The sequence below is a fragment of the Choristoneura fumiferana genome, chromosome 17 (genome assembly GCF_025370935.1).
Source record: "Choristoneura fumiferana chromosome 17, NRCan_CFum_1, whole genome shotgun sequence".
Lineage (NCBI taxonomy): Eukaryota > Metazoa > Arthropoda > Insecta > Lepidoptera > Tortricidae > Choristoneura > Choristoneura fumiferana.
The window spans coordinates 6,669,553-6,680,714 of NC_133488.1; the positions used below are offsets into that span (position 1 = coordinate 6,669,553).

The window sequence follows — 11,162 nt, forward strand, 5'->3', positions numbered from 1 at the left end:
GTTATATATATATATATATATATATATATTATATCGACTACAGTTATACATAATCTGTGAAAATTTCAACTGTCTAACTATCATGGTTCATGAGATACAGCCTGGTGACAGACGGATGGACAGCGAAGTAGTATAAAGTAGTAGGGTTTCCGTTTATACCCTTTGGGTACGGAACCCTGAAGAGGCACAAAAAGCTAAACCGTTATGTGGATACAAATGGGTGCGATGCGATATATGTATCACATGAGGAACCTTTCACAATAAAATACTAGTACACATTTGAACAGGAATACGAATCCATTGAATGTGCTTCCATTAATTCAAAGCACTTAATACAATTACTTTTCTTAATAAAACCATTTATATTTCAAGTGAGGTTTTTTATAAAGGTATATTTCTGTATTTTGTATAGCACGTTTAAAAAATTACTAGCGGTATATTGGTACAAGTGGCATGCTAATGTTAGCGTATATTGATGCAAGTGATAAAAACGTTTATAAATCAATAGATGAAGGTAAAAGAGCATCTGTTTTATTGTTCATTGCAAGCCATATAAGTATTTCATCTAAAAATTCATATACAATATAAAAATATCGTTAGATCAGTAATCTACGCATTACGCCGTATGCTGGAGCAAGTGGTAATTAGCTCAGTATACCGCACAACTACAAGATGTAAAATACGCGTATAGTAGTGTATCTGCAATTTTCTCAAAAACTATAAGAAATTTCAAAATTTCATGAATACAGGTAGAAAGCAAATATTTTCTTTGGAACCAATGCAAAAATTTTGAAAAGTTATATCATCAAATGAGAAAGTTACAGGTTTTGGAACCTTTGAACAGCTCTCCTGTAAATTTATGATTATGCACTTGTACCAGTATACTTAGGAGGTGTCGTTATATGAATATTTTATTTATATTTCAAAGCGACAGAAAATAAATTTTAACAATCAATTAAAATTTATTAAATAATTTTTATTAGAAAACTTTTAAATCATTCTTTCTTCTTGTTACTTAGTAAAACTATAACAAATTTTTTTTTTTTTATCAAGTCTGTAACAAACTCCATGGTATCGTATTTTTGTCTTGTTTCCAGATTTCAGCACAATTCTTTGAACAGAAAACTGCGCTTAGTATTACATGCTCTGTCCTATCAATCAGGGTAATTTCTCTGAAACAAAAAAATATATATTATGAAATATCATTTTACCCCTGAAACCACAGTATTATTGCGAGAGCTAACTTCAACTTTTCATTACATTTTTCTACCTTTTTTGAGGGGATATATACCTCAGCCCGAAACCTACAGTAGGTTTGTTGCGAATATTCATTTTAAAATTTCACTTTCACAGATATATCTATCTTAATTACCTGTCATTTTTAATGTTGATGTAAACTTCGTTGCGAAATCACATAACACGTTACAAATCATTTCGGTGGAAAAAGGAATACCTAAATACTTCTTCATCATCATCATCATCCTAGCCTATATATGTCCCACTGCTGGGCACAGGCCTCCTCTCAGAACAAGAGGGCTTGGGCCATAGCCCAAAACAAAAAATAAATAAATACTTCTTAAAATGACTATATCTCGAAATGTCTACTTCTGTATAGAACTACTTCTTAAAATTACCATCTAAATTTGATCGAACAATAGTGTAATATAACTTAATGTGGTCCAGTTGAACCTAACACTTTCTCCTCGTTTCACTCGCCGTCGTACCTAATTCTGAAACGTAAATTGATTGAATGAATGTCTCGGACTGATTTTAAATTAGTAAAAGGGTCTAAATATAGCAGAAAAAGCTAATTTATAAATATAAATAGCTATTTCAAGAAGTGTTCATCTAAAAAAATAGGAAATTTTGAAAGAGTACTTAGTCATTTCAATAAGCGGTCATTTTAAGAACTGGCTATTTCAAGAAGTGGTCATTTCTCATTGTAGTCCTGAATAACCGAAAGGGTCATATCTTTTTATTTTTCATATCCTCTTGCTTTTGCCCGCGACTTCATTCGCGCAGAATTAGTATGTACTTACTTAAAACTTTTTCGATCCCACAGGACCATACTTTAATTAGGGATATGAGTAAAAAAGTAGCCTATAATTATGTTAATCCGGGGTATATTTTACCTGTATGTCAAATTTAAAAACATCCATCCATACAAACTTTCGCATTTATAATATTAAAAGATTTAAGTATAAGTATATAATATAAGTAAGTATTATAAGTATATAAGGATAAGGTAAGAAGTAAGATTATGCTTCGACAAAAGGAAAGGCAGTTGCCATCTCTTGATGTGGGTAAATTTACTCTTGGGACCTTGAGCGTTTAGGAAAGTCTATGAAAACAGTCTTAAGTCAAAAAGGTCCGATCCCTTTTATGACTAACACGCTGACATGTAAATCATCCAATTTTCTTACCCAAGACAGAACTCATATAACACGAAATCAAATATAGGTTTCGTACAGGAGACGTTCTCACATCTTGATAGGGGTCCATTACATAAATCCTCTTTCATAAATCGGGGTAGAAAACCGTAATATTCCTGCACTATATCAGATATCGCGTAATAACTTCTACCCTTTGTTTTCTTTTCATTTTTCAAAACAGACGGTATGAGTTTGATCTGGTAGTTCCCATTTTTATCTCCGCTTGCAAAGTGTTTCGTATTAAAACTATTTATGTCACTTTGATGAAATGCTACACTATTATTGCTAGAGTTATATGAAAAGTCGGAATAAATGCTTTGTACTTCAGCGTCATGTTCTTTAGCTGTATCACAGATAATTTGGTAAACTTTTCTTCTAGCTAGCTCATAAAGGCTCGGTGGTGATATGTTTGCGATTATATTTTGATATTGCGGTGGGCATTGTATGTCAAGTTCTTGAGTTCCGTTTTGAGTTCTGATCGACAGTCGACAAACTTGTTGTTTGACAGGTTGAGTTTGTGGCTTTCTGAAAAAATAACAAAATACATTTTTGCTAACTTTTATAGTTTGTCTCGCTCGACACAACGTTTTAGACTATCGCAGTCATTACTAATTTTATGATTTAAAATTCGGGTTTTGTTCTGCGTACCTTGATTTTAGAGAAGCTCGATATTTCGGCACAGTTGCATGCGTCATGATCACGAGACGTGAAATCAAGGTACGCGGAACAAAACCCGAATTTACTTATATCGTAAAAATAAGTTTGTCTCGAGTTTATTTTCCACGTGTACGAGTACTGAAGTCCTACTTACATTGCAATATTGTGTATAATAATGTGTAGGTATAATGGTTTTCCATGGTAGGTTTATTATGGGAAAAGTTAGTAATTATCATGCTATCTCAATTAGCTAACCTTATTTACTTATTAAATTACTTAGTAGGTACCCATCGTGCAACCGTTTTAACATGAAGTTTTAGGGCCGTCGTATATGGCCGTATTTTGATTGAGATCAGACTTTTCCCGATGGAAATACATTATAGCCTGAATGACTTCGAGAAAAGTATGGTACGGCCGTGCCTATGTTTTTGTTTTGCTCGACTTGGCGGGGGCACTGCGGTGCCCCCAGATACACTAGATAACTCTACTGTCTATATTCAGATAGTTTGTTAGTTTTCCATCAGAAGATAAATTTGCCAGTGTCTAGTGTATTTATCTGTGTAGATAACATTATGTAGATAGTATATTATAATTAATGACGGATAAACGATCTAATTTTGAGTTCAATGTTCATATTATGTATACACTTTCTTATGAAAGTGTTCTTCGTTAATGTACGTTTTCCTAAACAAACTTCATACTAATTAGGTCTTTGTAAAAGAAACAAAGAAATTGCTACAAGAACGATAATATATAATTTTAGCCCAAAGTGTCGCTTTAGTACTTTTGCCTGCCGAGCGACGATATGGTTTTTGTAAACATGTCCATCTCAGATGCAATGAGGAATGTAAAGGGAAGGAAATATAAGCACATATATGTCTTAACATTGCTAGGTGAGTAGGCCACTTAAAATTTCAGAAATTAAAATAAATCTCGCGTGAATTTAAAATTACATCGAGGTTTTCAATACTAACAACGCATAAAAAGCGTTCCGCACCGAATTTCGTGTCGCCGAAATCGGTGGTAGAAATTTTTGGATTTTTGTCCCGATTCCGTGGGAATATTGGGATAAATAGTAGCTTATGTGTTATTTCAGACATTAAGTATAATACATACTAAATTTCAGCCTAATCCGTCCGTTTGAGCGTAAAGGTAACACGTTACACGCATACTTACAAACTTTCGCATTTATAATATTAGCAGGATATTCGACATGAAATCAAACAACGACCCAAAGCTCACCAACGCACGCACTCACAAATTTTTGCATTTATAATTTTGGTAGGTACTCACCCGATCCCAAAGCTCCTGGTCTGCTGGTTCCTGAACATGTGATACCAAAGCGAGAAAGGTATGGCCTTCAGGTTGTTGCGCCAGAAACGGAACTCGCAGTGGTGGTAATTGTACACGGGCCGCTGGGCCAGCCATTGTAGGTTGTTATCTGGTAATCATCAAAAAGACATTTTTTTTATTCAACTGGATGGCAAATGAGCAATTGGGTCTCTTGATAGTAAGAAATCACCACCGCCCGCGTTGCCAACCTAGAGGCCTAAGATGGGATACCTCAAGTGCCAGTAATTTCACCGGTTGTCTTACTCTCCACGCCAAAACAACAGTGCAATCACTACTGCTTCACGGCAGGATTAGCGAGCAAGATGGTGGTTGCAATCCGGGCGGACCTAAGGTCCTACCACCTGCAAAACAAATGCAAATTGTTTTAAACTTTTGTGATTTTCACTCGTAACTATTGTAACTTATCAAGCTAACAAAACGAGTAATACCTCGAAGTTTCAGCCACATTCCAGTTCAGTCTAGTCACGTCACGACCACGGCCACTGCAATGTGACTGAAACGTCGACGTAATACGAGTATTACATTGTTAGCTTGATAAGTCCCGGGTGTTGTACCTAATAGTTAAAAAAGACATTATTGCTGATAAATATGGGTATAATTCCGACTAAGAGTGATCTGATTCACTGAAACCAACTCCGATACTGGAACCGAATCCGCTTATCGACTCCGACTCCTTTATCGAATCCGGTTCTTTCGAGCGATCATTAATTTGTCTGGAGCGAAGGTTATGAAATTCTGCTCCGTCCGATCCGACTCCGCCTGGATCTTTTCTGTACCGAGGAACTGAAGTGTCGAATTGTCATAGTGACCCTTTTGAATTTGTGAGTACTTAACTTCGGATTTACTATTTGCCTTAGGTAGAAACCGGCTTGGCACTCGACCGAACATTCTGATCTGATGAATATGATGATGATGGTGATGATGTAATTGAATGAAGGAGAAGTGATTGCTGGACGACTGCGGGTCACCACACAAATCAATGATTTTCTTTGCAGGTGTATACAGGTTTTCTCCCAATGTTATCCTTTGCCGCAAAGCTCATGGTAAATTTCAAAAGTACCATCAGCCAAATAAGTGGTCTATCAATTTTTAAACAAGTTCCTATCAAATTAATATGTCGCTAAAGTCGAACTTTCAAGTTGACAGACACGTCTATTGGCATTATTGTTTTATGACATGCAAACGATTATCAACTTTAGGGTGGTAGACCACATATTTGGCTGATGGCACCTAATTTCACACATAAATTCCAAAAAAATCAAGAAGTGGGAGCCCGGCCTCGAAATCTTGATGCGGCATAGCGGAGGATCAGAGGCAAGATGGTCTAACGCACTGGTGTTCGCGATCGCATTCAGCATCTCTTTCTAACCTTAGGTACACTGTGTGACAGAAAGAAGTGATAAAACGATTGTGATTCTCAGTGTCTTAGACGATAAAGGCCTCAGATCACAAGACTTAATCGCGGTCTTCCCGTTCAAAATGTGTCTATCAATCAAGCCCAACATGAAATCGATCAGTAATCCAACCGGATCAAATCGAATCGTTACACAGCGTTGCACAATCTAAACCAATGGGATTAGACAACCTCCCATTTCCATATTAATCGATTCCCAGTTCACAGGAACACGCAAACAGGTCAGGCCAAGCAAATCAATGAGGAAACGCTAAACGTTGATTTATGGCTGACAGTTAGTTATCTGAAGCGCTAAATGCCACACGACAGCCTCACTTGGCTGCAAAACAACTGATTTTCGAGCTTAATCACAAGAAATAAGATTCATGGATGGGGTCAAAGTTTACTAATGCAAACGAGCTGTCTTCGTTAAGTTTACGAGCGATGGTAAAAGCTGGTAACGGGGCCGTGTAAACTTGACTACTGTTAACCACTGGATGTAAAATTGTACAAATATATTTTGGATTTATAGCAACAATGCGGGTTAGAAAATAAACATATTTAGATTGTGAGTGCTATTTGTGTATTTTGAGTTGGGTGGTATCGCAATAAATAATATCAACTTACTATACAACTTACTCAATGTAAAAATATATGATTTCGAGCCGTTCGTGATTTGTCGGCTGGTTTGACATTGGTAATATAAGTAGTTAGTTATAGTAAGTTGGTGACATTCACTCATAGAGCCTTATTACACTGGCATTTGCAGGTGAGTTAAATGAGAAGCCCAAGCATAATTTTCCGTTTTTTTTTTAATAATATTTAGATTGGGTATGATATAAAAAAAATCAAACAGAAAAATCATACAAATAAAAAAAGTGGGAAGTTAAATTTTTCACTTCTGATAGCGCACTAGATCGATAATCTATGTAAATATCTCGTAAGATTTTATTTTTTAAAACACGATCTCTTCTTGAATGTTAAATAGTATTAGGCCAATCAATGATTTTTTCTTTAGTGATTTTTGTTGATGAAATAAAAATTAGTGTTTGACGCAGAAATTACAAAAAAATAGAAAATTAAGCAACTCATAAACATTATTGAACAAAATGATTAATTTTCCCAACTCCTTATAATACTCCTCATAAACAATTGTGAGCCGCATGCATTTCGTGTTTGATTTATTTTAATGCACTAAAACAACAATGTTAACAACAACACGTACTAAATAATCAGGACTAGATACCACAAACCGATAAATACCGGAGCGCCCTCAGTTCAGCAAGCCTCAACGGCAACTCGCTCAGTTCATTCTCATCTAATATCAGGAACTTCAAATTCCTCACGTCGCCTATCTCATCGGGGATGTTTCTCAATCGATTCCCGCTAACATCGAGGCACTTTAGAGCTCGCAACTTGGATATCTCTCTAGGCAACTGCGTTATATCGTTACCGCTTAAGTAAAGGCTCTCTAGATGCTCCAACCTGCCGATGTCGCTCGGGATACGGGATATTAGATTTTCCTTTAGATAAATATCGGTGATTTCTGATTCCTCGCCACGAAGAAGCTGAAGGGGAACTCGGTGAAGCCACGGTAATTCCAATGGATCACTGCCGCAGGTAGAATGCTGTCACCGTAATGCATTTTCAATCCTCGAAACTCATTATCCAATGGTTGTTTTTAGACACACTTTAAAGTTTTGAGTTAATTTACTTGGCGTAAAGAAAACAAATTAGAATTGAACGAAAATAAACGTTTCAGGCTACTTGTCTTTTATCCCGCCGGCTGAATACTGCATGTTCCCGCGCGAACGAAGCGTATTTTTAAATCTATAGCAAGGTCTTTGCTGTGGGAATTATTATAAAGTCCGGCGGCGAGATTTAAGTCTAATTGTGATCCAATTCTTGCGACATTCCAAGTAAAATATTTGGTTTAAAATATTATGAAAGTGAAATGGGGTCAAGTCAAGACTTTTGTCACATGAATGTATTTTTGGGTAATGACACCCATAGATGATAAAAGATTTGAAAAATAAGACTACTTTATTTCTCGACTTACCTAGTGCGTTGTTCATTTGTAAATTTAATTATTTTCATCTGTTTTTTTTCATACCTCTTACAGCATACATTTCAGCTTAAAAGTAACTAAACCCCTCATTACTTATTCATTGTGGTTATATTGGCATATATTTCGAACTGTCTCAGTATTGCTGTTTGTATTTCAAAATACTAAACGGTTATTGCTACTTTTGAACTTGACTGACACAATATATGTATATATAAGTTGACTGTTCTATGTTCTATTGTGTAAACTGTGTACTGACTACATCAGTGGTGTTGAGTGGTTTTCGTTGGACACCCAGGACAGCGAAAAGCGGTAGGTACGCTTGTCTTCGGGTGCTTGTCCACATAGTTAGTGTGTAGGTTACTTACTTACTTACCCACAACTTTTGCCATAGTACTTGCCAACACTGATGCCACGTAAATATTTAGGCATCCCGGTGGAAATCGAGTTATTACATCGCCACACTTCTGCTATGTCCTGGGCCTTCGATTTTGCTATACTCGAACATTCTTTCACCTAGGCATTTTCACAATAAGGTTAGTCGTAGTGTGCGCTAATCTAGATGTAGTTATAGTCCGCATTCTTCTGCGGTCCTCCACACTTTCTTTTATCTTCGTCCACAACTGTAGGAACAGTTTCAAAAGTCGGTTATTACGTCAAGATGTTGAGTGGTTGGCGCGCGTCCAGCGCCCACATGCGCGTCAGGCCGAGGTCGGAGACGCGAACGTAAACAAACGCGCGTCAATGATTAGTCGATTAAAATTTGGCAATACTGTCGCAGGTGGTTTGTTTTTAGGTAGGTGAACAGACTGTCAGTAAGATTGTAAAGTTTTCTCCGTTACTATGGTGGGTCATGACTAATCATGAGGATTGATCAGTATAATTGGGAAACTCAGAAACATTAAGACATAAAAATCTGTTCCAAGGAACCATATCATAGATTTTTGTGGCAACAAAAATTGCATTCAATGAAACACTGTCAGTTCCAGAATTGAACTCAATCGTACTCTTCACCTAAACAAAATTAACCCTTGAAATAATGTTGTCATAAAATTTATCGATATTGAGGTAAGTCCGAGTTTTTCTAAAGGTAGTGACGATTTAATTCTTATCGAAAATACAAACTAAGACATGGATGCACAGAAAAACCAGAAAAAGTGACCAGCACTGGGAATCGAACCCAGGTCCTCAGCAATCCGTGCTGCGTGCTACCCCTACACCACTGCTGGACAGCTGCAGCTGTGGTGTAGGGGTTATAGTACGCAGCACGGTTCGATTCGGTTCGGTTCGATTTCCAGTGCTGGTCTCCTTTTTTAGTTTTTCGGTGCATCCATGTCTTAGTTTGTATTTTCGATATGGTTTCACGGGATACCAGTAAAAGTAACAAATTTGGAGTTGAAATAAAAAAATACAAAAAGACTCCAAAAAACCAATCATGATTTAATTCTTTGTTTTAATTTTTCCAATACGAATCTTTTTCGATATGGTTTCACGGGATACCCGTAAAAGTAACAAATTTGGAGTTGAAATAAAAAAATACAATAAGACTCCAAAAAACCAATCATGATTTAATTCTTTGTTTTAATTTTTCCAATACGAATCTAAGGAAAATTAATTCAGAAATCACTTTTATTACATTTTAATTCGGCGCTTGGCGAAACTTACAAATCTGAAAGCCCTCAAGACAGTGTGCTAGTACAATTTTGGAAATTGGCTGTTTTTATCGATATTGAAGTTTTATGAAAATTTATCCTTTTGGGTAAACTTTATTCTTTAAGAATTAAGATTTTAGAAATCATACTAGTTTTGAAGAACACAATAATCTTTATTATTATACTTACTGTCCACCGAAATACAGTTTTTAAATATTTAGGAAAATATTGTACAAAAGATATTCAACCGCTTAAAAAGTTCTTATTAGCTCTAAACATTTTGTTCAATTATAGGATATATCATCATCATCCCAGGATGCAGGGCACAGGTCCCCTCAGAATGACTTGGCCATATGACAGGTTTCCTCACGATGTGCAAAGCTCGTGGTAAATTTCAATGTAACTCCGCACATGAATTTTGAAAAACTCAGAGTGCGAGCCGGGGTTTGAACCCACGACCCTCTGCTTGAGAGGCGATGGGTCAAACCACTAGGCCACCACGGCTTACTAGGCCACCACGGCTTATAATTACGCTCAAATAACAATGACAGGTAGATTGACTATATGAAAGCAGGTGTAAAGGTTATTATATATCATAAAATTCATAGTATCTTGTGATACGTTAAAAAGTAGAAAATTTTAATTGTCAAAATGTTAGGTAAATTTAAATTTATCCTACTTGTCATTCGTTTTATTGGTTATCTAAATGTAACTTTAAGATTAAGTAAATGGATAATATTAAATCTTAAGGGACCCCATTTACCCTGAGTTGTGTAAATAGTTTCTTCAATGTTAAATATTGGCAGATGAACTAATAGGTACGTATAAAATTTATACACAAATACAAGAGTAAGTAAGTTCAAAATCCACTAAATACCTAAAAATACTGTATGGGTTAGTTTAATAACCCTCAAAATATTTCAGTTGGTTAGTTGATAAGTACAATGTGCAGTCGAATATTATAAAAAGATAAAAATTTTAACCAAGACGAGAACATAGAAAATAACAAATATTTTATATGGTAAGTGTGTATTTGGTAAGAAAGGAAAGAGCCTGGGTTTGACTCTCAACTTTATTATTAGACATAATTTGATGTTACTTGTTTTTAATGTTATGCTGTGTGTGTACGCCGTTGAAGTCCTCTAAGTCTGAGAGGAAGCCTGTGCCCAGCAGTAGGACGTTATATAGACTAAGACGATAACTATGATGAACTTACTGTTTCGGTAGAAATTTAGAAATACCTACCTTTTAAGGGTACTTGTTAAATTTTACTTTTTTCCTAAATATTTGTCCTACCTACATTCACTTTTGGAATGTGCAGGGAGGGTAAGAATACGTAAAGTACACAAACAAAACTATAAAATTATAAAGCATTTTACAAACCGTATACCTATCTAGGAAAATTATAAGAGGTAGTACATATTTTGGTAAAGTTATCTATTACACTTATCACATTTATTCATTAGACAGTAGAGTTTCTCAGACTTTCAAGTACGCATTTTCTAAAGATATGTTAAATTCTTTATGTATATCTTTTAATAAATATTATAGTTATTTATATTTAGACCTATTTATTATCACACAGCTGCACTTCCTCGTATCTAACATAT

General features: G+C 35.6%; 1 pseudogene; it reads right to left on the minus strand.

The window, feature by feature from the left end:
- Positions 1 to 7,787, minus strand: LOC141436874 (uncharacterized; annotated as a pseudogene).
- Between the last annotated feature and the right edge of the window lie 3,375 nt (positions 7,788 to 11,162).